Source organism: Podarcis bocagei, assembly GCF_964188305.1.
Source record: "Podarcis bocagei genome assembly, chromosome: 8".
In the NCBI taxonomy this organism is placed as follows: Eukaryota; Metazoa; Chordata; class Lepidosauria; order Squamata; family Lacertidae; genus Podarcis; species Podarcis bocagei.
In genome coordinates, this window is record NC_138133.1 from 77867001 (window position 1) to 77894346 (window position 27346).

Genomic DNA, 27346 nt, shown 5'->3' on the forward strand with positions numbered 1-27346 from the left:
GAGCACTCACAGGCCAGTGTTTCCCAGTTGCCGGTGTTTATACTACATTTTTAAAGATTTACCTTGAGAAGACCTTTAAACTTCTTTTGTTGACCACCATCATTACGCTTTCCATTTTTAAGTTTGGAATAGTGTAGTTGCTTTGGAAGATGATAATCCGGCATCCAAACTCCATGACCAGTCCAACGAAGTTGGTGTTGAAGAATCATTGCTTCAACATTGGTGATCTTTGCTTAATAAAGCATTCTCCATTATATCCACAATTCTTCTACTTTCTCCAAATCCTGCCTTATCCCAGCTATCTTTAGACATAGGCTAAGGCTCCACCCTGCATCACAAAGAACTAATAGGCTTCTTGCTGACAGCAGCATGATTAGTGATAGCTCAACAGTGAGCGAACAGGATTTTGAGGGTCCTTTGGCATGGCAACCTCAGTGGCCCTCTTAACTGGGTGCTATCCAGCTTGCACTAACTCATGAAAAGCCCTTCTCGGAGGTGATTCCTTGTTTGTGACATGTCATCCCTAGTGAGGTGCATCCGTCCCCCTCATTATTAGAATTCAGGAGTAATTTAAAACATCTTTATTCACCCATATAGTCATTGGCTGAAAGATACAGTTCCTGGCAACCTTGAAAGGTGACTGATCTTAAATGGTTTCAGGTGTTCTTGATATTTTAAAATGTCTGCAAAGTATTTATGCTTTTTATTTTTTATTGCATTGTTTGGCTGCAAAGAGGTAGGGTATGAAAATTCTCCAACACAGCACCTAATCTTCTTGGGTACTCTTTGCAAATGTGTTCGGGTGGCGGGTTCCCTGTTTTCTTGAGGCCCTGGCAAATGCCCGGCTGTACCACTTCCCGAAGCCAGTCCTAAGTGCGTAAATACCAAGTGACTCAGCCCAAGTCTAAATTTTGGCAAATCCAAAAGCAACAAAAGGAGAGATGGGAATGGTCAGTCGCCTGTGTCCAAAAGCATAATTGTTATAAACAGAGCTGGGGACTGAAAAATAAATAGACTTTCTCTGCTGCTAAACTCCGTCAACGAGAATGGAACAATGGTGTAGGATGAGGACAGACGGCACCCCCTTCCTAAATACCTCCTTCTGACACAGCCAGGACCTCCACCACAGGGTCCAAAATGTGTAGAGCAAAATATGCATTTCTGATCGTTTCTCTCACAGTAGGTCCTCGGAACCTGGCTTACATCAGACACAGTACAGTGGTACCTTGGGTTACAGACTCTTCAGGTTATAGATGCTTCAGGTTACAGACTCCGCTGGCCCAGAAATAGTACCTCAGGGTAAGAACTTTGCTTCAGGATGAGAACAGAAATTGTGCAGCAGCAGCAAGAGGCCCCATTAGCTAAAGTGGTACCTCAGGTTAAGAACAGTTTCAGGTTAGGAATGGACCTCCGGGACAAATTAAGTTCTTAACCCGAGGTACCACTGTATTATTATTTTTTTAATGAGGAAATTATTTCTTCTTCAGTTAAATGCGAGTCACTCAGCTAATACAGATGGAATCTATATTCCTATATTACTGAGGCCAGGCTCAGATGTTTTTCTTGTGTCATTGTGAATTTTATTTTGCATCAGGTGCAGAGGTGTGCTAAAAGATTGGATGGATTGTATAGCAAAGCAGTTTTAGGACACAGAATGAACACATAAAGCAGCCTTAGACCCAAGTTGGACCCAAGTTAGAAGGTGCTTGGCTGGGTGCATTCAGTTGGTTGCAATGTGGCTTGTGTGTGGAGAGGGAGTTGTTGGTTCAGGTTAGTCTTATTGAATTGTATCAATATGAGGGGGGCAAAGGCCATTGTCTGTCTTCTTGTGCTGCAGACGTGATAAATCATCATCAAACCTTTATTTACATCACATACAAACATTCAGAATAAATAGGCCAGTGCGATCTCGTCGCCATTTCAACAGTACAGTCATTTGACAAAGGGAAGAAGTGGCAAGCAATCTATTTCATCTCTGTGGGTCTCCAGCAAGGGCAGGATCCTGTAGCGTACTTCGGCGACAAATACCGGTAAATAAAATAGAGGAACTTAGCTACTCTCTTGGTGAGCTCCTGGTCTCTCCCCTGTAATAAGAAGCGTATGACCTCTGTCTCTGGTTTCCATGTTGGAATACATAGATGTTCTAGAAGTTGTTGGCGGAGATCATCATACCTTTTACATTTAAGGGCCATGTGAGCTGGAGTTTCCACCAGGTGGGCATCGCATGGGCAGATCCTATCTCCTTCTGCCATACCCACAAACCTACCCCTATGTGATAAATGGGAACCACACTGGGGTGAAGGCATCCTCCTTTAAAAAAATATTATTTATACTTTTCAGATATATACATTTCACTGATTTTACAGTCATTTTGACATTTTGAAACTTGACTTCCTTCCCCCTCTTCCTGCAGTTCCTTAAGTGTATTTTTATATCTTCTGCATATCCAAATTAACAGTCATTTCTTTATCTTCTTTAAATATATACACTTATGTACCTGCAGGTTATTAACAACAATCCTGTTTACAATCTGTCTGTAAATATTCAATAAACCATTTCCATTCTTTTATAAAAAGTTTGCTATCTTGATCTCTTATTCTCCTAGTAAGTAAAGGTAAAGGGACCCCTGACCATTAGGTCCAGTCGTGACCGACTCTGGGGTTGCGGTGCTCATCTCGCTTTATTGGCCAAGGGAGCCGGCGTACAGCTTCCGGGTCATTTCTGCATATTCCATCAGTTTTTGTATCCATTCTTCCTTTGTTAGGACTTCTTCCAGGGGTGAAGGCATCCTCCTTTGTCCCCATGCTAGTTTGAGTTGGTTAGCTTTTCTAGTAGGGCAGTTTCCCATACATTTGGGCAACCATGGTCCATGTTCACTCCTCTGAAAAGTATCTACAGATGGTACCTAACACCAAGGAAGTGGTCTTACCCCCTTTTAAAGCCATCCAGGTTGGTGGCCATAACTGCCTCTTGGGGGAGCTAGTTTGACAATACACTGCTGTATTGAAGCACTTTCTTTTATCTGTCTCAAATCTTAAGAAGCATGTAAGCCTAATACTCACTGCAGATGGTGACAGCAGTCACGATATTAAAAGACGCCTGCTTCTTGGGAGAAAAGCAATGAGAAACCTAGACAGCATCTTAAAAAGCAGAAACATCACCTTGCCAACAAAGGTCCGTATAGTTAAAGCTATGGTTTTCCCAGCAGTGATGTATGAAAGTGAGAGCTGGACCATAAAGAAGGCTGATCGCCAAAGAATGGATGCTTTTGAATTATGGTGTTGGAAGAGACTCTTCAGAGTCCCATGGACTGCAAGAAGATCAAACCTATCTATTCTGAAGGAAATCAGCCTTGAGTGCTCACTGGAAGGACAGATCCTGTAGCTGAGGCTCCAATGCTTTGGCCACCTCATGAGAAGAGAAGACTCCCTGGAAAAGACCCTGATGTTGGGAAAGATGGAGGGCACAAGGAGAAGGGGACAGCAGAGGATGAGATGGCTGGACAGTGTTCTCGAAGCTACCAGCATGAGTCTGACCAAACTGCAGGAGGCAGTGGAAGACAGAAGTGCCTAGCATGCTCTGGTCCATGGGGTCACGAAGAGTCGGACATGACAAAATGACTAAAGAACAACAAAAAGCCTAATGCGTGCTGTGGCTTGTTCACATCATGCACCTGGACCATTATCTTTCAGAGGCATCACTGCAATGTGCTTCAGAAGTCCATCATTTTGTAATACCCTTAGCTCCTTGATGCTGTCTTTCTTACCGGTAGGGTTTCAACACATATACTATTGGGTAATGATGGCAAACAGAAAGCTTTTCTCAGCCTAAGTTCGCAAGGATAGAAAAATATACCATTTTGTTATTTATCTCTCTGGGATTTTGGGTGAAGGGGAGGCAGGGTAAAGGTCTGTGCTAGAAAATCCCAATCTCAATTCTTCATGGTAAAAGTGTACTAAAAAACTAAACCACTGGCAATTTGGTGCTGAAATCAGCCTCAGGTAGGGCCGGGTCATCTGGGAGAGGAGCCAGCACGCACAAATTCAAATCTATGGTAAGCCATGACATCCATATGGGAAAATTGGCTTTGGTGCAAACTGACAACTTTTAATGGAGAACAAGGAGTGTCACCAGCGGCCACAGTAGACATCACTTGGTTAGATGGACCAACGGTCAAAATAGCATCATGCGTGTTCACTTTAAATAAGTTGGCAATCAGTTTGTTTGACAAGCACATCAAAGTTTCCTATCAAAAGAACATTAAAAATGGAATAGCTTTCATTGTTAACCTGGTTTCATAACTCAAGAGAATCCCAGTAATAAAATATATATATACTTAAGCCGCATTGTGCTGATTGAATACGTTATAATCTGAATATTTTTGGAATGATATTTGCCCAGCAACTGGAAAAAAAAAAGCTTACCTTTGTGGTTACAGTGGTACCTCAGGTTACAGACACTTCAGGTTACAGAATCCGCTAACCTAGAAATAGTACCTCGGGTTAAGAACTTTGCTTCAGGATGAGAACAGAAATCGTGTGGCGGTGGCGCAGCTGCAGCAGGAGGCCCCATTAGCTAAAGTGGTACCTCAGGTTAAGAACAGTTTCAGGTTAAGAACGGACCTCTGGAATGAATTAAGTTCTTAACTCAAGGTACCACTGTATTATTATTATTATTATTATTATTATTATTATTATTATTATTATTATTATTTTGAAGTGATTAACTTTCTGGGCTGGAAATTAGCTCCTTTAAATATATGAGCTAAATAATTGGTGTTTTATAGGTGAAAGAAACACACAGATGGATATGGAGGAGGTAAAGATGTCCATGTGTTCTGCTTCACAGAGAACAGATCTCTAGTTGAAAGATGGTCCAGTAGAAGTCCAATTGAAAGGTAAATAACAGGTTAGCTGGCCTGTCTTCCTTCCTAGTCTAGTGTTTGTGTGTATCTTGTGTGTGTGCACAGGCAGATTTTATGCATATAAAAATATCCTCATTTTTTTGTGATGTATTTCAGAAGCACACAACTAACCACCCTAGAGAGGGAATTTCTAAAATTCCTTTGTAGAGTTTCCATTACTACTGTATTCCTTACTAGATGCCTGAGAAGAGGTAACTTCTTCTTAGACGTGGGTACTTTTACTGCTTTTTAAGAATACAAGAGAAGTCCTGCTGGAACAAGCCAAACACCCATCCATTTTATTTCTCTGGCAAGATCTGAATACCTTAATTGACAAAAAAAACCTTTAAGCAGTTTACAAAACCAATATAAAATGTTTGCCCAAAGGCAGTTAAAACCAAACAGTAAAAACAAATTTACATAGAAATTATCGATACGGGTAAAACCAGCCAATTAAAACAGATATAAATAATAAAATTATATTTCTGGGACTCTGGCTAGAGTTGCTTAAACAAAAAATATATATTAGCAGGTGCTCCAAGCAATGTGCATTGAAGGCCTCTGCCTAATATTAATCTAGTCCAGCTGCCTTTTATCTGACAAACATTTAGTAGCCAATCTGCTACAAACTCTAAAAAATAATAAGCTCGCAAAACCACCTTGCCGCCCCTGAACTGGAAATCCATCTGGATCTCCCCATTCAGTTTTAAAACATCATCTTGGATTAAGACGGCCATGTAATTGCACCCTGAGTTTGACCAAAACCAGGGGAACTGAAATAACATGCCCACTGCATGTTTCTGATCTGAGAAGGATTAGGAGTGCCTGGAAGTGTTGTGAGAAAGCCTTTTCCCAGGAGATCTCTCGCCCAGATAGCTGACCAGAGGCCTCTTTTAGTTTGTGAACTTCCAAGGCACCTTTCAGCATCCTTTGATGTGAGCTCTTTGCTTCCTGCCATGCCAAAATACAAAAAACAACAACACCCACCCTTGCTCTCAACATTGTGTCTATGCAAATCGAACTTCTTTGGTCAACATAAACTCACCTAAGCCTGCGCTTTGAACTGCTAACACCTGGGAGAGCAGATCCTTGTAGACCTTAAAGATGGGGATTTAAGAGTATGTTTGTCTAGAAGATGCTCTATTATCTCCTTCTTAGCAAGCTCTCAAGGCATCCTATTAACTTAAGCAAAGGAGGAGGAGCAATTTGCTTTGAAAAGCAACACAAGCCAGGAAAGAGAGTTAAAGTTCAAACTGTATCCTTTACTGCTCTCTCTCTGTGTGTGTTTAATGCAGTTGTTTGTTGCAGGATGGATGCAGGGGGGGGGGTCTTCAGGCGCACTATATTTGTCAGAGTCCTTAAACAAATGACTTAAGGATGGAGTTTCCAGCCTTTAGAGAGAGAGAGAGAGAGAGAGAGAGAGAGAGAGAGAGAGACTCCTTTGTGTTTGTGGATTCAAAGCAGGCTGTTAATGATACCTGAATGTAATTACTGTTTGTTATTGCTATGTGGTGTCTTCTTAAATAAAGGAGAAGAGAGGAAAGCAGAGGGTAAACAAACTTCATGGAGACCAAGAGAACTTCAAAAGCCAAACTAGGGCCACCCCAGAGTCCAAACACAGCTTTCCTGCTCCCAGCTCCTTAAAAGCAACAAAAGAGTCTTGTGGCACCTTAAAGACTGATTAGCAAATTTATTATGGCATAAGGAACTTTCATGCGGTAAAGTCCCACTTCATCAGATGCATGAAGACATCATCCTGAGTTGCAGGCACACATTTAGCCACATATACAGGCGTGGTTGGTTGGCTGAAATTGCAAGCCGTGAGGTCAGAGGGAAATGAAATGCAAAAGAGTACAGAGAATAATAATTATGTACTTAACAGTGGTAATTTGCAAAAAAATAATAATTTAAAAATGTTAATTTTAATTTAAAATCCTAAACAGCCTCGGGCCAGTATACCTGAAGGAGCGTCTCCACTCCCATCGTTAAGCCTGGACACCGAGGTCCAGCTCTGAGGGCCTTCTGGCAGTTCCCTCACTGCGAGAAGCGAAGTTACAGGGAACCAGGCAGAGGGCCTTCTTGGTAGTGGCACCTGCCCTGTGGAACACCCTCCCATCAGATGTCAAAGAGATGAACAACTATCTGATGTTTAGAAGACATCTTAAGGCAGGAAGTTTTTAATGACTGATGTTTTAATGTACTTTTAATCTTTTGTTGGAAGCTGCCCAGAGTGGCTGGGGAAACCCAGCCAGATGGGTGGTTGTTGTTGTTGTTGTTGTTGTTAATTTATGTATACCCTGCCCATCAGATTGGGTTGCCCCGGCCACTGTAAGGTAATCATGAATGGAGTTGTTCTAGGGGTGAACCAATGGAGGAAAAAACTGAATAATACTATAATTTTAGAATATCTAACCGTGAAGATACACAGAATGAAAGGGTTTAAGGTCAGTGAGAAAGAGGAGGATTGGTTTGAGAAGATATTGAATTATGTGGGTAGGTTTGAACAATTTGGGCACTTAAAATGTTAAAAGTTAAATAAACCTTGTGGATGGAGGAGTGTTAACGTATATAAAATTGTACATATGGTTAATTTGAATATGTTACTATTGATTATGTATACCCAATGTATCAGCTGCAAGGGGGGGTTCACTGTTTGTTTTTTGGTTGTTGGTAAAATATAATATAATATAATATAAAACAAAACAAAACAAAATGAATGGAGTTGTTCTGCCTCATGTCTATTTTTGCTTCTTCTGATGGCCTGGTTTGTTAGATAGCCACAGTTTCCAGAACCTTCTTTCCCCTTTTCATGCTGTCATCCCTTTTAGCAGAGTGTGTTGCATTTTTTTCCATGCCTTTAAAGTTGCACTTGGATTACTTTCTGTTGTCACTTTAGGCGCTGGGCCAGCTGAACACAGGCCGAACTGAAGATATAAATTTCACTTTCGTGCGCACGCGAGTTGCACAAACCCTGAACTGTAAGAAGCCTTCTGTCCAAAAATGACATAAAATAATAACTGGTTTGTGCAATCCTTTACATGTCAGCGATGGAACTCGTAACTATTAGGAAACAGCTTTAAAAGAAACCAATATTTATTCAATTTCCCAGTGCGCCCCATGGCCCGAAAGACTGGGAGGACTTCTGGTCTAGGTGCGCACTGTACAGCTTGAATACCTGTGGGCTTCTCCAGATATCAAGCTGAACAGGCCTAGGGGATTTGAAAAGATGCTTGAGGGCAGAGGAAAACTGCAGCAAAAGCTAGGTAAAGGTAAAGGGACCCCTGACCATTAGGTCCAGTCGTGATCGACTCTGGGGTTGTGGCGCTCATCTCGCTTTATTGGCCGAGGGAGCCGGCATACAGCTTCCGGGTCATGTGGCCAGCATGACTAAGCCGCTTCTGGCAAACCAGAGCAGCACACAGAAATGCCGTTTACCTTCCCGCCAGAGCGGTACCTATTTATCTACTTGCACTTGACGTGCGTTTGAACTGCTAGGTTGGCAGGAGCAGGGACCGAGCAACGGGAGCTCACCCTGTGGCAGGGATTCGAACCGCCGACCTTCTGATCGGCAAGTCCTAGGCTCTGTGGTTTAACCCACAGTGCCACCCGCGTCCACAGAGCAGTTTACAAGTCACTAAAATAAATACATAAATGACCGGCTCAGACTTAAAGACACAATTCAAAAGGAAAATGGACTAGGAGGGAGGAGCAAAAGCTACGCCTGCTGTCAGGGGTTTAGGAGCAGAGGAAAGGGCAAGGGAGGAAACAGAGAGCGAAGGGGAGGAGGCAGAAGAAAAGATGAGTGATGACGACGACCCGAGATCTCCGAGTCTTTCCAGTGAATCAGAGGATTCACAGAAAGGAGCACCAGTGGCCAGGGCAAGGGGGGAGTTTAGGGGGGCACCCCAGGAAGATAGAGCCAGAGGGGACTCAGAGGAGAGCAGTTGGAAATCGGGACCAGCGTCACCGCTAGGGAGCAGGGAGGAGGAAGGGAGCCAGGGGGCAAGCGCTGGCAGCTCACCACAGGAGGGAGGGCATGAGTCAGGAGTGGCCACACCTCCATCGGGGAGCGAAGAAACGGTTAAGCGGAAAGTGGAAGGTTGGGCGCGCGCGCCAAGTTCAAATGCAGAGGAAGGCGGCGCAGTAAGCAGCCCGGAAAGGGAGCCAGGTCCTAAAGCCCGGCGCAAGGAGGCAGGAGGGTCCGGGTCAGCGTCAGAAGAATCCCGGAAGGAAGAAACCCCGGGGGGCAGAGGGACCCAGAGGAGAACAGTCAGGCGGAAAAGGTGGAGCAGGGCTAGGATATTAAGTTGGTGCACAAGGGGCGGAGAATCAGACGGAGCTTCGCCGATCTAGCTACTAGACGTAGAGTTGCACGCAGCAGCTTGAAAATGGAAACTGTAACTCAATAAAGACTTTTACTTAATGATCGCTGGCTAGCGTGATCCTCTGTGAGCTAGGATCTTCGAGCAGCTCTGACAGTAAGCTCCGTCTCACAAGGGTGGGCATCTACAGCCTCGAGGAGGGGAGAGAAGCAGGTGCCTACCAGCGAGCTCACGAACGGCAGCCGACATGACGGCTGAGCAGCAGATAGAGGAACTCAGAAGAGCAGTGTCACAACTGAATGCAGAGGCTCTCGCATCCCGGAAGAGAGAGGAGGAGGCAGCTGCCGCCTGCAGGGATCTCCAAGTCAGGTTAGACGTGCTTACAAAGCAGACACCCAGACAGGAGGGAATTGGGTTGGCGAGACGTACAGGCGGTCTGGTCTCTCACTTCGATGGGAACCTGCAACAGTATCCCAACTTTAGAGCAGATGTACTGTGCGCACTGCAACTGCTGAATAAAGACTTTAGAGATGAGCAAGAGAAGGTGGGATTCATCATGTCCCATTTGCATGGGGATGCTAAAGCATGGCTGCGCAATCTATGGAGAGATAAGGATCCGGCGCTCCAAGATGCGGATGCCTTTATTAAAGCGATGGATGGGTGTTTTTTATCAAGCATTGACGTGGATCTTGCCCGGAAGGAGGTGCATGGACTAAGGCAAGGGAGGGCCAGCGTAAGGCAATATCATGCCCGCTTTTTCGCTTTGGTCAGTGCCCTGGAATAGGACAGAGATTTGGCCCCTGTGAGAGACCTCTTTTGGGAGGGGCTGCACAGCTCGATTAAAGATGAGATCGCGAGGGGGGAGCGACCCCGGACCACCCAGGAGGTCGTTCAGAGGGCACTGGCAGTGGGGGTGCGGCTGGAAGAACGTCCGTGGAGCAGGGACGAAGGGCGTGGAGGGCGCGAACCAGGCAGGGGCCCCTCCTTCCTTCCCAGAGACGCAGCGCGGGCGCAATCCACGCCTCCACCAGGAGGAGGAGCGGAACCTATGGAGGTGGGAGGTGCAAGGGCTCAGTCAGCAACCAGAGCCCTAGCACCGGCAGCAGTAAAAGTGAAGCCTCCTAGAGGGAACAGGAAGTGTTACGTCTGTGAGGAGCCAGGGCACATGGCGAAAGAGTGTCCCCAGAGGCCCCACAAGCTCACTGCAGCCTCAGCAATGGTGACTGCAGCGACGCAGCAAGGTGGACCACAGCAGGGAAACGACGCAGTCTGGCTGGAGGAAGAGGCACTGGGGCCCAGCCAGACGTGTTAGTGACGCAGTCCCCAGAGATTTTGCAGCCCGTGAACCCCCTCCCGCCCAAACCAGTAGTGAGGCTCACCGCATCTCTCCAGCTGCCCAATGGCATCACCATGGACGTGCCAATCACCGTGGACTCGGGCAGCAACGCGGACTTTATAGGGCAGGGCTTTGTCGACAAACACGCTATACAGTTGCTGCCGGCCACACTGCCCCTGCAGGTTGTCACGGTGGATGGCAGGGAGCTGCTAGGGGGGCAAGTGGTGAAGCAGACGCCACCGATGGTGATGCGACTTGGGAATCACAGAGAAGTCATCAGCTTCAATGTCACTCAACTATCGGATACGCCCATTGTATTGGGAATGAGTTGGCTGGACAAGCACAGCCCAACGCTGGCTTGGTACCAGAGGCAGCTGATCTTCGGCTCTTCCTTTTGTGCTGAACACTGCATCGTGCCCCGGCAGGAAGGAGAGGAAGAGGAGTCACAGCTGCTGCTAGGCACGCTGCAAGCGATTCCCCACAAGTACGCAGAATTTTTGGAAGTTTTCTGCGAAAAGGAGGCGGACAGACTACCCCCTCACAGACCATATGACTGCAAAATTGACCTGCTGCCGGGGGCGGCGCTGCCTAAAGGGAAACTGTATTCCATGTCAGAGGACGAACTGCAAGAACTCAAGGAGTTCATAGACCATAATTTGGAGCGCGGTTTCATCCGAGAGTCCAAGGCAGCGGGGGGCAGTCCTGTATTCTTTGTTAAAAAGCGAGACACGCCCCAAAAAAGACTGGTCGTGGACTATCGCATTTTGAACAGTGGGACCAAGCCATCGGACTTCCCCATGCCCCGAATCGACGACCTCCTAGCGAAGGTGCGGAAGGGAAAAGTGTTCACCAAGTTGGACCTGCGAGGGGCGTACAACCTCATTCGCATGCGGGAAGGAGATGAGTGGAAGACGGCCATGTTCACGCCACTGGGGACCTACGAATACAGAGTTATGCCTTTTGGATTGCAAAATGGCTCCCACGTTTTTCAAGCTTTCATGCATCACGTGTTGGCGGGACTTCTCTACAAGACGTGCGTCTGTTTCTTAGATGACATCCTGATCTTTTCGGAATCGCAGCAGGAGCATGACGGGCACGTCAAGGAAGTGCTGCGCAGGCTAAAGCAACATAGGCTCTACGCCAAGCTGGAGAAGTGCCAATTTGACGTGACGGAGGTGGACTTTCTGGGCTACAAGCTGTCTGACAAGGGGCTCGCCATGGACAGCGCCAAGGTTCGAGCGGTGTTGGATTGGAAGAGTCCACGCAACCGGAAGGAGGTCCAACGGTTTGTCGGCTTCGCGAACTTCTATCGCAAGTTTATCAAAGGCTTCGCCATGCAGACAGCGGCCATCACTGACACGCTTAGCTCCAAGAAAAAGAAGTTCGTTTGGACAGAGCAGGCGGAGCAGTCCTTTCAGGCGCTCAAGCGTCTCTTCGCGTCGGAAGAGCAGCTGCTTCATGTCAACCCCAGCAGGCCGATGAGGGTGGAGACAGACGCCTCGGACAGAGCCGTGGGGGCGGTCCTGCTGCAGAAGGACCAGCAGGGGGTGTGGCGACCGGGAGCGTTTTACTCCAGGAAGCTCAGCAAGTCCGAGCAGAACTACACCATCTGGGACAGGGAGTTGCTGGCCATTCATGCAGCGTTCAAAGCGTGGAGGCACTTCCTGATCGGCGCCAAGCACACGGTGCAGGTTTCCACGGACCACAAGAATCTGGAGCACTGGCGCACGGCACAGTTCCTAAACCAGAGGCAGATACGTTGGGCTGAGTTCTTTGCGAACTTCGACTTCCGCATAGAGTATGTCCCGGGGGACACTAACATCATGGCGGACGCCCTCTCCCGTAAGCCACAGTATCTGGAGGACGCAACGCCAGCGGCCGCCATGCACATTTTCGCACCAACAGTGTGGGCGTGCGCCGCGGCCACCGTGGACCTGGAGGCGGTGCGACGAGCGTTGCAGGATGACTCCTTCGCGCAAACAAAGATGGCAGAGGTGCAAAGGGGCAAGGCTGCGGCCGACGGTTTCCAGCTGCGAGATGGATTGCTCATTCGTAAAGGGGCCATCTACGTGCCGGGAGACGACCTTCGCGCCAAGGTGCTGCAGCAGCTGCACGACGCGCCCACGGCCGGGCACTTTGGCGAGGAGAAGACGATGGAATTGGTAGCCAGGGATTTCTGGTGGCCTGGAATGAGAGGGGAGGTCGCGGACTACGTGGCGAGGTGCGACACCTGCCAGAGGGCCAAGCCAGTGCACAGACCGCCGGCCGGACTATTGGAACCGCTGCAAACTCCGGTCGAACCTTGGGAGAGGGTGGCCCTGGACTTTGTCACAGATCTGCCCAGCTCGAGAGGCAAGACGGCAGTGCTGGTGGTGGTGGACCTGTTTTCCAAGATGGCACATTTCATTCCGTGTGCGAAGGTGGCCACGGCGGAGCAAACCGCCAAACTTTTCATAGACCACGTGTTCAAGGTTCACGGTCTGCCACGGTCTATTCTGTCCGACCGGGGGCGGCAGTTCATCTCGAATTTCTGGCAGAAGCTGATGGGCTTCCTGAACGTCAAGATCAACCTGGCGTCGGCGAGACACCCGCAGACCAACGGGCAAGCGGAGCGGGTCAATGCCATCATGCAGCAGTACCTGAGATGTTATGCAAATCAACAGCCTGCGACGTGGGTGGATTACCTGCCGCTTGCCGAGTTCGCCTACAACAACACGAAGCACGTGTCCACGGGGGTCACGCCGTTCTTCGCCAACAATGGGAGGCACCCCAGAACCTTCCCGGGACTGGAAAGAATGGGGGAGGGGGAGCCGCAGACAGCAGATGCGTTCGCGTCGGAGCTGCAGGAAGTCCACGATCAGCTGAGGCGCCACCTGGAGCTGGCCAAACACGCATACAAGGTACAAGCGGACAAGCACAGAAGGGTTGGCGAAGAGCTCCACGTGGGAGACTGGGTCTGGTTAGCAGCCCACGCAGTGCCGGCCAGGTCGTTGGCCAAGAAGAAACTAGGGCATAAACAACTGGGGCCCTACCAAGTCGAAGAGCAGGTCAACCCGGTAGCTTTCAGACTGGCACTTCCGGAGGGTTCCAGAATGCATCCGGTGTTCCACAGATCGGTGCTCACTCCCTACAAGGCACCGCACAGGTTCCAAGAACCCGGAACGGCGCCGAGTCCGGTCAGAGACAGAACAGGGCACGCGGGAGTGGCACAGAAGGAGCGCATCAACGAAGTCACGGAGATTTTGGACTCCAGATGGGGGGAGGAGGGGGTAGAATACTTTCTCGCCAAGGAGGGCACCCCGGCCAGTGCGAACAGCTGGGTGCCGGGCTACGCTTTGGACGAACCTCTACTCAAAGACGAGTTTCACGCCCTCTTCCCACATAGACCAATGCCAGCAGACTTTTTCGACGACTGGCTTTTCACGCCCACGCTTTCGGCCAGCACTTTCCGGGGGTTCGACTCGGACGAGGACCCGACACAAGACGTACGTTCCCCGGAGGGGTCACCCTCGGGATCTGCATCAGAACCCTCGTATTGGTGGGACGATCGACCAGAGGAGCAGTTCCGCAGAAAGTGGCTGGAATGCCCAGGACGAGCAACGCCGCCAGGAGGAAGTGAGGGAGAGACGGACATGGACGTTTTCGGGGACGACCCTGGTTTCGAGCACGGCGGCACAGAGATGGAAGCGGAGGTGACTGTCGTCGACGGGAGCAGGGAGGAAGACCCGGGAGCCTTCAGATGGAGGCCCGCCACGGGAAGCGAACGATATCCGACATTCGTCCCTTTGCAACAGCAGCACCCAGTTCCAGCACCGGAAGGAGGGGAGGGGGGAATGGGGGGCTTCGAGGGGGGGATGGATGTCAGGGGTTTAGGAGCAGAGGCAAGGGCAAGGGAGGAAACAGAGAGCGAAGGGGAGGAGGCAGAAGAAAAGATGAGTGATGACGACGACCCGAGATCTCCGAGTCTTTCCAGTGAATCAGAGGATTCACAGAAAGGAGCACCAGTGGCCAGGGCAAGGGGGGAGTTTAGGGGGGCACCCCAGGAAGATAGAGCCAGAGGGGACTCAGAGGAGAGCAGTTGGAAATCGGGACCAGCGTCACCGCTAGGGAGCAGGGAGGAGGAAGGGAGCCAGGGGCAAGCGCTGGCAGCTCACCACAGGAGGGAGGGCATGAGTCAGGAGTGGCCACACCTCCATCGGGGAGCGAAGAAACGGTTAAGCGGAAAGTGGAAGGTTGGGCGCGCGCGCCAAGTTCAAATGCAGAGGAAGGCGGCGCAGTAAGCAGCCCGGAAAGGGAGCCAGGTCCTAAAGCCCGGCGCAAGGAGGCAGGAGGGTCCGGGTCAGCGTCAGAAGAATCCCGGAAGGAAGAAACCCCGGGGGGCAGAGGGACCCAGAGGAGAACAGTCAGGCGGAAAAGGTGGAGCAGGGCTAGGATATTAAGTTGGTGCACAAGGGGCGGAGAATCAGACGGAGCTTCGCCGATCTAGCTACTAGACGTAGAGTTGCACGCAGCAGCTTGAAAATGGAAACTGTAACTCAATAAAGACTTTTACTTAATGATCGCTGGCTAGCGTGATCCTCTGTGAGCTAGGATCTTCGAGCAGCTCTGACACCTGCTATAAAGCTTTATTGAAAAGTAGTGAGGTTTGGAGTCATTTGCTTGGAAATTCCTGCCCCCCAGGGAACATGATCTTGGTAACTTCAGTTCCACTAGCCATGTTATAACAGCCACATGCAAGCATAATCCTGCATCCCATTTTATGTGTGTTGCATGCGCAACAGTATTCTTAGACTCCAAGGAGAACTACTGGTTTCTAACTGACAAAGATGTATTGCAGCAGGACTTCAAAAGATACAGTGACATGTGCTGAGAAAGGGAGATCATCTACACACATTTACACCGAGAGGGGAAAATCGAGTGCTGTTTTACAACTGGAGCAATATTCCAAGAATCAAATCCACCAAGGGATAAAGTCAGCCCAGACTGTAAAGTGAGAAAAGGGGGAGGAAAAATGAAAATGTTCCATAGGCTTTAAAGGTCTCGGAATTTTAATACAATCTAATTTGACTGGCTGTGCTGTGGTCAAGGCTTTGGCGCTAGAGACAATGGAGGGGGAGGTTGCCAGCCCTGGCCCCAGAAAGCGCTCTGGTAACTTTTTGAAATATTGCAGTATCCGTTTTTAAAGATACAAGAGCCTTCGCAAACTCTGAAGCTTGTACAGCAACTTAGAGGCAGGAGAAAAAATTAAGTGGTGGGGAACAAAATCTAGACTTGGAACTTCTATCAATGTTTAGTAGTTTCACGGGGAAGGGCGGTGTAACATCTGCCTTCGATGCAGAATTCCCAACATCTTCTTGATTCCCAACATCTTCATGTGGGCATTAGAAAGTCTCCCTTTTTAAACCCCTGGTAAGTAAAGGTAAAGGGACCCCTGACCATTAGGTCCAGTCGTGGCCGACTCTGGGGTTGCGGCACTCATCTCGCTTTATTGGCTGAGGGAGCCGGCGTACAGCTTCTGGGTCATGTGGCCAGCATGACTAAGCCGCTTCTGGCGAACCAGAGCAGTGCACGGAAATGCTGTTTACCTTCCTGCCAGAGCGGTACCTATTTATCTACTTGCACTTGGCGTGCTTTTGAACTGCTAGGTTGGCAGGAGCAGGGACCGAGCAACGGGAGCTCACCCCATCGCGGGGATTCGAACTGCCAACCTTCTGATCGGCAAGTCCTAGGCTCTGTGATTTAACCCACAGCGCCACCTGCGTCCCTTAAACCCCTGGAGTTATCCCAAAATTCTAGGTGTGTGAACCTGATACAAAACTTTGGAAGTCCCGAGCCCCAAGTAGGTCAGATTGGCCTCAACCAGGGCCTTTTTAGCTCTGGCCCCAGCCTGGTGGAACGCTCTGTCACAAGACACTAGGGCCCTGCAGGATTTGACATCTTTCCGCAGGGCCTGCAAGATGGAGCTGTTCCGCCTGGCCTTTGGGCTGAACTCAGTCTAACCCCCGCTCTCATTTCTTTATTTTTTGGTGGAACCCCTTATATGGGATTTTGTATATAACTTTTCCTTCGGCTCTTTTACTGTATTTATATTAGGTGTTAACTGCTCTGAGCCCGGTCTTGGGCGGGGTATAAATAAATAATAATAATAATAATAATAATAATAATAATAATAATAATAATAATTATTATTATTATTATTATTATTATTATTATTATTATTATATCTCCCCCACCCAACAGAGACTTATCCATTTGTAATCATCTACAAATCATGTCCTCCTCCCAGAGAGAACGCGTGCAGTGGGATCATCAAGACTGACCTCACTGCTGTTGTGGATGGGAGTGATTGGATAGCCACAACAACCCGACTAGTGGTCCCTTGGTTGCTGGGGTAAATCTGTACAGCGGGATCGATTCATGCATTCACCGAGGGACTTTTATATGCTGCTGCACGTTGCATTGAGCTTCCTCTTTTTCGCCTCATGCACCAGATCACCCGCCCACCCTTTCCCTATATTAGGTTTCATTATGACCTTGCTATGCCGCTGTGGGTTGTCTGTTTTGGGGGCAGGGGCCTGTGGTAGGAATTTTCCCATTTGGCTGATTGGCTGTTGTCACGTCTGCCGCATAGGTAATCGTTACAACTTTGTAAGGTTTGGCAGTTAGGTGTTTGTTAAAGGTATGGTGGCGGGAGGTTGTCACCCCTCCCATGCGTGAAAGGGTATTCCGTTAAAGGAATCCAGGGTGTTATGTACTGAGTTGAATAGGGTCCAAAAGGCAGCAGTCTGATTGGTCCTAGAACAATAGGGTCCAGAATGCAGCAGTCTGATTGGTCCACAGGAGCCACCCAATCCAGCTCCAGGTGGAAGTGAATCCGCAACCTGATTGGCCTACAGGTGAATCCCGGAATTAGCCAATCATGTGGGGCCCATTGTGTAAATAATGTGTATAAAGCAGACATTCTGGGGGAACTTCCTTTCCTCCTCACCACTATGAGCTGAATAAAGAGCATGAAATCCACTCTCGACTCCAAGTATATTTCACAGGGGCTCGCCTTGCTTTTGTCCGATCCCCTTCCAGGGCTTAGGGCCACGCCAGAGCCCCTGGGAGCATTTGGGGTGAGCTTGAGTCTCCCAGAATGTTTTCCCTTCCTGACGTCTGCCGGAGACCAGGCGTCAGTGCTGCCCTGCTGAGGTCAGGTGCAGCTAGTCGAGAACCAATGCCTAAGCAAACCACTCACGATCTGTAATCAATAAAGTTGTGGCCAAAATTATGCCTGTCACCTTAAACTAAATTCCGTGTCAATTGTGTCTTTATTTATTGAGGGAGGTCTTGGGGTCTTAACACGCAAGCTGACCTTATAGCTACAACATCCTGGGTAATTTCTGCCATTTTCCCCTGCATCCCTCTCTGCCACCTGATTAGAAGATTTGGTGAACTTTAAAACTTGCCACAATTTTGTGACCTTTTAATTTGTTCTAATAACTGTATTGCTCAGCTGCAGATTTTTGAGTTCTCCCCACCCCACCCAAGGTTTTCTATAGACCAACATAATTACATTAAAAAAAACAACACCTGAGACATGGTCCCTGCAGCCAGTGATTTGATGAGTTGCATGCTGCCTCGGGGACAATACAGTTGAAAAGCAGGATGAGAATACTGTAAATAAATAAAAAATATAAACTTCACGTCTTGGAAGGTGGACTGCACAACTTGATGTTATAATCCTGGATAAGGAACAATGCCTTTAAGGTCTGGGGTGGGGGAATTATGCTCTAACAAAATGTTTTGTTATTGTATTGAATGTCAAATTCGGATCACATCCTGGGGTAAATGCTCAGTGTTTATTCAAACTCCATGCTGTTTCCATGAAAATCGGGATGTCTGGACAACTTTACTTGTGTTCGCATCTGGCTGATGCGACAAAAAGATGCTCGCTTTAGCCAGCCGTTGGGCTTATCCACACTTAATTTTCTTCTGCTCTTTCCAGGTCTATGCTTTAAAGCTCAACTGGAGCAAACAGCAATCCAAGGAAGACCTGAATTGACGTTTGCTCCGACTGAGCACTAAAGAGCAGGTCTTCACGGGGGAAAGCTCTAGGGCAAAGAACCCCCAAACACTGAACTTTTAAGCGCAGGCATGTGCCTGGAAAGTGCAGGGCAACAAATACATGTAGATAAATAAGCCCACTGTCACAAATGAGGATGGTTGATGTTAAAGGGTGGTTGAAGAGCAGTGAGGTAGCTCAGTTGGTTAGAGCGTGGTGCTGATAATGCCAAGGTTGCAGGTTTGATCCCCGTCTGGGACGGTTGCATCATCCTGCGTTGCAGGGGGTTGGTCTGGATGATCCTCAAGGTCCCTTTCAACTCTACAATTCTATGATTCTATTTTAAGGGAGTCCCTGAGGTGGAGGAATAGAGGGACAGGGCTCTTCGGTTCACACTGGCAGAGTGGAAAGTAACCTAGCAACTTTTTCCTTATTTCTCTCTCCCGCCCCATCCTTCTCTTTGCTGGCCACCAGAAACAGCTGAGAGATGGGGGGTGAAGTCACAATGCTTGCTTCCCACCAGGTGGGTTGCTGTTGCAACAATTTGCAATTTGGTTCTGGCAGATCCTGCCAATGCGGTGGAATGATTCAAATGTCAGGTTCCGATATAGAAAACCCTCGTTCCGATTTCTATCCAGCTTTAAAGGCCACAAGCTTTGTTGTTGTTGTTTAGTTGTTTAATTGTGTCCAACTCTTTGTGACCCCATGGACCAGAGCACGCCAGGCACTCCTGTCTTCCACTGCCTCCCGCACTTTGGTCAAACTCATGCTGGTAGCTTCGAGAACACCATCCAACCATCTCATCCTCTGTCTCCCCCTTCTCCTTGTGCCCTCCATCTTTCCCAACATCAGGGTCTTTTTCAGGGAGTCTTCTCTTCTCATGGGGTGGCCAAAGTATTGGAGCCTCAGCTTCAGGATCTGTTTTCCAGTGCGCACTCAGGGCTGATTTCCTTAAGAATGGATAGGTTTGATCTTCTTGCAGTCCATGGGACTCTCAAGAGTCTCCTCCAACACCATAATTCAAAAGCATCCATTCTTCGGCGATCAGCCTTCTTTATGGTCCAGCTCTCACTTCCATACATCACTACTGGGAAAACCATAGCTTTAACTATACGGACCTTTGTTGGCAAGGTGATGTCTCTACTTTTTAAGATGCTGTCTAGGTTTGTCATTGCTTTTCCCCCAAGAAGCAGGCATCTTTTAATTTCATGGCTGCTGTCACCATCTGCAGTGATCATGGAGCCCAAGAAAGTAAAATCTCTCACTGGTAGATCTGAGCAAATCACTCAGACTGTTTACACCCTAACCCATTTGTAGTACCAAAACAAGTAGTTTTCTCTCTCTCTCCCAGGAATCATTCATGCTCACGCTCAACATGCTGCTTTCAATCTAGATTGATTCCAGATCCTGCCAATCCACAAGGGTGAGTGTCGTTAATTGTTTGGAAACCCTACCCTTGGTTAGTTTATCCGTGGATGTAAGCTAGCCTTCCTAATACTTACCCAGGATGGGGACAAGATGAAGATGGTAGCCAGGTTTCTTCAAGACGCAACGAGGATCTGTGAATGTTATGCAACAGTATTTTGATTGCTAGATGCAGATTTTGCTGAGCAATTTTATTGCACTTTACCTTTCAGAACTTTGTCTATACAGTGGTACCTCGAGTTACAGACGCTTCAGGTTACAGACGCTTCAGGTTACAGACTCCGCTAACCCAGAAATAGTACCTCAGGTTAAGAACTTTACTTCAAGATGAGACCAGAAATTGCACGTTGGTGGCGTGGCTGCAGCAGGAGGCCCCATTAGCTAAAGTGGCACCTCAGGTTAAGAACGGTTTCAGGTTAAGAACGGACCTCCAGAATGAATTAAGTTCTTAACCCGAGGTACCACTGTATGCCAATAAAGGCTGGAGATTGAAATTGGGTTAACCAAAACAATTTCTTCTTTGCACATGCCCTGGGTGAATGAAGAAAGATGCGGTGATTGTGATCTTAGTACAGTGGTACCTCAGGTTACATATGCTTCAGGTTACAGACTCCACTAACCCAGAAATAGTACCTCGGTTTAAGAACTTTGCTTCAGGATGAGAACAGAAATTGTGCTTCGGTGGCACGGCAGCAGCCGGAGGCTCTATTAGCTAAAGTGGTGCTTCAGGTTAAGAACAGTTTCAGGTTAAGAACGGACCTCCGGAACGAATTAAGTACTTAACCCGAGGTACCACTGTATACACCTACCTACAAGTCATTGGGCAAGTGTACATGCCCCTCCCCATTTATTTGGTCCTCCTACATTTGTTTTCAATGTGCAATGAGCTTTTACTTTCAGAATGAAACCAGCTTCTCAAGAAGCACTTTTCATTTATTTTTTTTAAATAATGTTTATTAAAGTTTCACAGACAATAAAAAAATTTCAAGATTTAAACATGAGGAAAACTTCAAGAATAAAAGCATACAAAAACAAAACATATAAAAAATACACAGTAACAAACAATTAGAAAAAGAAAGGAAAGAAGAAAAAAAAGAAAAAAGAGAAAAACCAAAAAACAGAACAGAAAGTAAATTAATATTTTCATCTCTTATAGTTCATTCGCTAGTTTCTTGACCTCCTCACACCTCCCATTTTGTATTCCAGTTCATATATTAAATTCAGCAAATCCTTACACTCTAGCATTTATCCTTTATCAATCCCCATTTACATTTTCTTAAAAATCTTTTTACCAATACCACTTCTTTTCAATCAAACGTCATTTTAACATTCCTTAATTTTACAGTGCTTCTGCAAATAGTCTTTAAATTTCTTCCAGTCTTCCTCCACCAACTCTTCTCCCTGGTCACGAATTCTGCCAGTCATTTCTGCCAATTCCATGTAGTCCATCACTTTCATCTGCCATTCTTCAAGAAGCACTTTTCAGAGGCTTCTGTCGCAGTGTCCTGTTGCGCCAGAAGCGGTTTAGTCATGCTGGCCACAAGACCCGGAAAACTGTCTGCAGACAAATGCTGGTTCCCTCGCCCTGAAAGCAAGATGAGTGCCACACCCCATAGTCGCCTTTCACTGGGCTTATCCATCCAGGGGTCCTTTGCCTTTATCATTACAGTGGTACCTCGGGTTATAGACGCTTCAGGTTACAGACTCCACGAACCCAGAAATATTGCTTCAGGTTAAGAACTTTGCTTCAGGATGAGAACAGAAATCGTGCTCTGGTGGCGCGGCGGCAGCAGGAGGCCTCATTAGCTAAAGTGGTGCTTCAGGTTAAGAACAGTTTCAGTTTAAGAACGGACCTCCGGAACGAATTAAGTACTTAACCCGAGGTACCACTGTACCTTCATTATGCAATATATCTAGACTGGGTGTGGATAATGTAGAAAAAAACCAAATGCTGGCTCTCCACTGATTCTAGGATAAAATGCTGTGCATTTGCAGCCACGATGTAGAGCTATGATTTCTCAAAATAATCACTGAGCAAAACATCACACCTGGTGACCTGTCTAGGGTAGTGCACATGTCACAATCCCGCAGGAATTCAATAAGTCTAGGTAGTTCTGTAGTAGAACTACCTAAATTGCATAGAAATTTACTTATGTATGCTACTACAGCAGCAAGAACATTGCTTGCCCCAAAATGGAAAGAAGCAGAAGTCCCAGAAAAAGATGATTGGATACAAAAGCTTAAGGAATATGCAGAAATGGCGAAACTTACCGGAAGAATAAGAAATCAAGATAACAAACCGGAAATGGTTTATTGAATATTTACAGGCAGATTCTAAACAGATAAAAACATTAGCAGGATTAGCAGGATGTAATAACTTGCAGTTTTATAAGAGTATATATTTACAGTAGATAAATAAATGGGCAAGTTAAATGAACATGGATATGCAGAAGATATTAAAAAATTAATTTAAGGAACCGCAGAAAGAGGGGGAAGGAAGTCAAAATTTGGAAATGTTAAATTGTAAAACTAATGAAATGTATAAATTTTAAAATATATATATAAATAAAATTTTATATATATATATATATATATATATATATATATATATATATATACTATTTTAAAAAAGGAATTCAAAAAGTCTAGAATGGAGTGATCAGTGCAGGCTCCTGAGAAATTCAGCCTTCTTTTTATTTCTTTAAATGACTCTTAATATGGTTGGGAAGATATGCTGTGGAAGCGCGTGCAATTCCTACTGAAGCCTGACAAGTGCCTGAATAAGATTCCTAGTAGCTTATTTCAGGACTAAATAGAGGGGGGCAAAGTCCTCAGTCTCCGCCGAATCTAAAATAAAACTCATAAAATCATAGAATTGTAGGGTTGGAAGTAAATCCCAAGGCTAATCTAGGCTAACCCCCCTGAAGTGTCCAACGTGGAGCTCGAACCCACAGCCCTGAGATCAGGAGTCATATGCTCTACCAACTGAGCTATCCGGTTATGTATACATAAGCATTCAGTTGGAGGGTGAGTAATGTTTGACTGAACCATAACCTACGGTACCTTACAGGGTTGTTGGGGGCCAAAATTCCACCCCAGTTCCTCGGGAGAAAGGTAGCACATAGATCTACAGGCGGCACATAGATCTGCTGTTCCACACACTCTCCAAATGGCAGCTTCTTCTTTCCTTGTAGGGCGCCCTGCCAAACCCCTGTTCTTCCCTGCAGCAAATCAAGAGCTATAACCAGCGGGTAACAACTTGCAGACACAACTCACTGGCTGGAAAATGTTCCTGACAGCAACAAGGAAGCTCACATTATCCATCCCTCATATCCGTGAAAAAAGCTTAAATCAGGTACGCCACAGAGCTGGGTTTACTGATCAAAGCAAATTCATTCCAGACAAAAACAGAAAGGAGGCTCAATTATTTCCTAGTAGGGCTTAATGGGCTGCAATTGAGGAGAAGCATTTTTATGAATTAAGGGGTTGAGTTATGGTGATCAATGAGGTGCCAATCAAAGGGCCCTTCCTCCCAGGCAGGTGATGAAGGGCGCTTGGTAAAGTGCAGCTGAAACCACATGAAATGACCTTGACTCTAGTTAGCAACTGGAAGGATGCCAAGTCAGTCATATTCCATATTAGCACAGCAGATGTGAGGGTGCTGGTCCCTTGAAGCCTAGTTATTGGGGCTGCTTACCATCCCGGTTGCTAGCGCAGGACCATCAATGGGCACACTAGTTCAAGGTGTATAACAATTATTGCTGAAATTGCTTCTGATACTGCAGTCCCTAGTATTTACCCAGTTATGGCCGATGTGCCCTCATGGGCCAGATAGGACCTTTGCTGGACACAGGTTGCTCCATGCAGGTTCCCCATGTTCACCCTAAGCCCTCTTGAGGCATTATAACTAGGGGTTCAGCCAACGCACGAGGGAAGGGCAATGGGAACAAGTGTGTAGATCTTGCTCTGTTACTATTCTGGTTCCTTTCCACTCTGGTTTAGGGTACGATTGCTGTTCTGCTCAGGGCTTGCTTGCTGGAATTTTGTTGCCCACTGTGAGACCAGGATGCTGGAGAGCCAGTGTGGTGTAGTGGTCAGAGTGTGGGACTAAGACCTGGGAGACCAGGGTTCAAATCTCTGCTCGGTGTGCTAGGCCCGGGGGTAACCCGAGCGACGCGATCCAGGTCTGATCCCAAATCCAAGGGTTCCACAAGGAGTCAGTCTGACAAAGCCAAGGCAGGACACAAGGCAGGAAATGAGGCAAGGTCAGGCACAGGGTCTCAGGAAGGTTCTAGCAAACAGCAATGTTGCTCCTGCAATGGTGCTGGAGAGCCAGTGTGGTGTAGTGGTTAAGAACGGTAGACCCAGACTAGATGCTGGGTGACCTTGGGCTAGTCACACTTCTCTGAAGTCTCTCAGCCCCACTCACCTCACAGAGTGTTTGTTATGGGGGAGGAAGGGAAAGGAGAATGTTGGCCACTTTGAGACTTCTTCGGGTAGTGATAAAGCGAGATATCAAATCCAAACTCTTCTTCTTCTTCTTCTCCCACAACCTGGGGCGAGGTCCGACAGTCTTTTATCTCTGTCAGGGTAACGGCCGGTTCTGATCCCCCGATGACTCACCTCCCTGTCTCGCACAAAGGCGAGCACTCTTCCTCCTCCTTCTCTCAGACCTTAGTCTCTGCAGCTCGGGAGATGTTGGTGGGTTACTAGAGCCAGAGGCCACCTCAGCCTCTCCTGACCCAACTGGTAGTGGAGCAGCTATACGTGATTGCCCAGCTGGAGGTAACGAGGTAATCCCCACATCTAGAGCTAGGGCAGGTTCAGGCCCCTGACTCGGCCCAGGTGGTGCTTGTTGCAGGGGAACCTGTGCAGACTGGGGCTCTTCAGAATCAGGCCCCAGACTTGGTTCAGATGCTGCCTGAGGCAAAGGATCCGGTGCAGACAGAGACTCTTCTGGTTCAGAGTCCAAGCCCGAGTCCCAGGCCATCACACTTGGCCATGAAGATTAGTGCGTGAACTTGCAAGGGTGGAGGAAGGGGGGTGCAGTGGGTGCCCCAGGTGTCACCACTGAGGGGGGTGACAAAATGCCGGGTGGCACTCACTGTGGGGCCTGCAGCGTGCCCAAGCCACGTGTCTTTCCTGGGAGAGACGCGGTGGCTTGGGCGCACGCAGGCTCCACACTACCCAAACGGTCCGCCCGCTGCCTCCCCCCCCCCAGCTGTAGGGCGGCTGAGTGGGAGGAGGTAGGCAGACTCCAGAGGCCCCGTGGTGCACCGTGCCCCAATGGTGCCCTGCCCTTGCCCTGCCCCTGTGGGTGGCTTGGCCCACCCCTGGGCACGCTGCCCCAGGTGCCCCAGCAGCTTCCTCTGCCACTGTGACCTTGGGCACATCACTGCCTCTCAACCTAACATTTGTCACAGGGTTGTTAAGGGGATTAAATGAGGAGGCAGGGAACCATGAATGCCACCTTAGCTTCTTGGAGAAACAGGTGGGCTATAAATAATAATATACTAAGAATATCAACTGGACTGTAACTACCGTATTTTTCGCCCCATAAGACGCACTTTTTCCCCTCCAAAAATGAAGGGGAAATGTGCCTGCGTCTTATGGGGCGAATGCAGGCTTTCGCTGAAGCCTGGAGAGCGAGGGGGGTCGGTGCGTACCGACCCCTCTCGCTCTCCAGGCTTCAGGAAGCTCTGCGCAACCCTCGGGAGACCGGCTCCGAGGGTTGCGCAGAGCTGCCTGCAATCCCGGGACCAGCGCAGCTCTGCCCGGCCACCGGGAGCCTGGGGAGAAGCTCCGCCCCGCTCCCGGTGGCCCTGCAGAGCTGCCTGCGCTCCTGGGACCAGCGCAGCTCTGCCCGGCCACCGGGAGCCGGGGGAGAAGCTCCGCCCCGCTCCCGGTGGCCGTGCACAGCTGCCTGCGCTCCTGGGACCAGCGCAGCTCTGCCCGGCCACCGGGAACCGGGGGAGAAGCTCCGCCCCGCTCCCGGTGGCCGTGCACAGCTGCCTGCGCTCCTGGGACCAGCACAGCTCTGCCCGGCCACGGGAGCCGGGGGAGAAGCTCCGCCCCGCTCCCGGTGGCCCTGCAGAGCTGCCTGCGCTCCTGGGACCAGCGCAGCTCTGCCCGGCCACCGGGAGCCGGGGGAGAAGCTCCGCCCCGCTCCCGGTGGCCCTGCAGAGCTGCCTGCGCTCCTGGGACCAGCGCAGCTCTGCCCGGCCACCGGGAGCCGGGGGAGAAGCTCCGCCCCGCTCCCGGTGGCCCTGCAGAGCTGCCTGCGCTCCTGGGACCAGCGCAGCTCTGCCCGGCCACCGGGAGCCGGGGGAGAAGCTCCGCCCCGCTCCCGGTGGCCCTGCAGAGCTGCCTGCGCTCCTGGGACCAGCGCAGCTCTGCGCCGCCATCCCGAGCGGGGCGCTAAGTCCCGCCCCGCTCGGGATGGCGGCAGAGATCTGCCTGCCGTCGCGGGACCGCAGGCAGGTCTACGCCGCCATCCCGAGCGGTGCGCTAAGTCCCGCCCCGCTCGGGATGGCGGCAGAGATCTGCCTGCCGTCGCGGGACCGCAGGCAGGTCTACGCCGCCATCCCGAGCGGTGCGCTAAGTCCCGCCCCGCTCGGGATGGCGGCAGAGATCTGCCTGCCGTCGCGGGACCGCAGGCAGGTCTACGCCGCCATCCCGAGCGGTGCGCTAAGTCCCGCCCCGCTCGGGATGGCGGCAGAGATCTGCCTGCCGTCGCGGGACCGCAGGCAGGTCTACGCCGCCATCACGAGCGGGGCGCTAAGTCCCGCCCCGCTTGGGATGGCAGCACAGAGCTGCCTGCCATCGCGGGACTGGTGCACTTCTCCCCATCGCCAGCCCCACAAGCTCGGGGGACAGCGGGGAGGCAGAGCGTGCCTTCCCACTGTTCCCCGACCTGGTTCTTCCAGCCCCGCACCTGGGGGGGAAATAATTTTTTTTTTCTTTATTTCCCCCCCAAAAAACTAGGTGCGTCTTATGGGCCGGAGCGTCTTATGGGGCGCAAAATACGGTATTTAATTCTTTTAATCAGTACATAAAAAGCTTGCATAAAGGTCTCTAAGGTTGTCTGGAGTACAGTCATACCTCTAGTTGCGTTAAGTTCATGTTGTGGATTTTCGGGTTGCGCTGTATTGCGTCACACACATACACAGAAGTGGCGCTTTACTTACGGACTTTTTGGGGTGTGAATGGCACCCCGGAACGGATTGCGTCTGTAAGTAGAGTTACCACTGTAATACCATTTTAGACTGCACATAGGTAAGGTCTAGAGCAGAGGTGTTTCTGGGTTCCCAGAC

At 48.9% G+C, this 27346-nt stretch overlaps 2 long non-coding RNA genes across 2 annotated transcripts in view; both read right to left on the reverse strand.

The window, feature by feature from the left end:
- The window catches only part of LOC308593208, a 171624-nt gene that overhangs the window by 60734 nt on the left and 83544 nt on the right, over positions 1-27346 (reverse strand). The gene's annotated exons all lie outside the window — the stretch shown is intronic.
- Positions 1847-23213, reverse strand: LOC308593207. Its single transcript, XR_014010848.1, has 3 exons — positions 23097-23213; positions 20111-20167; positions 1847-2084 (listed from the first exon to the last, which is right to left on the reverse strand). It is a non-coding gene; the product is annotated as an uncharacterized lncRNA (long non-coding RNA).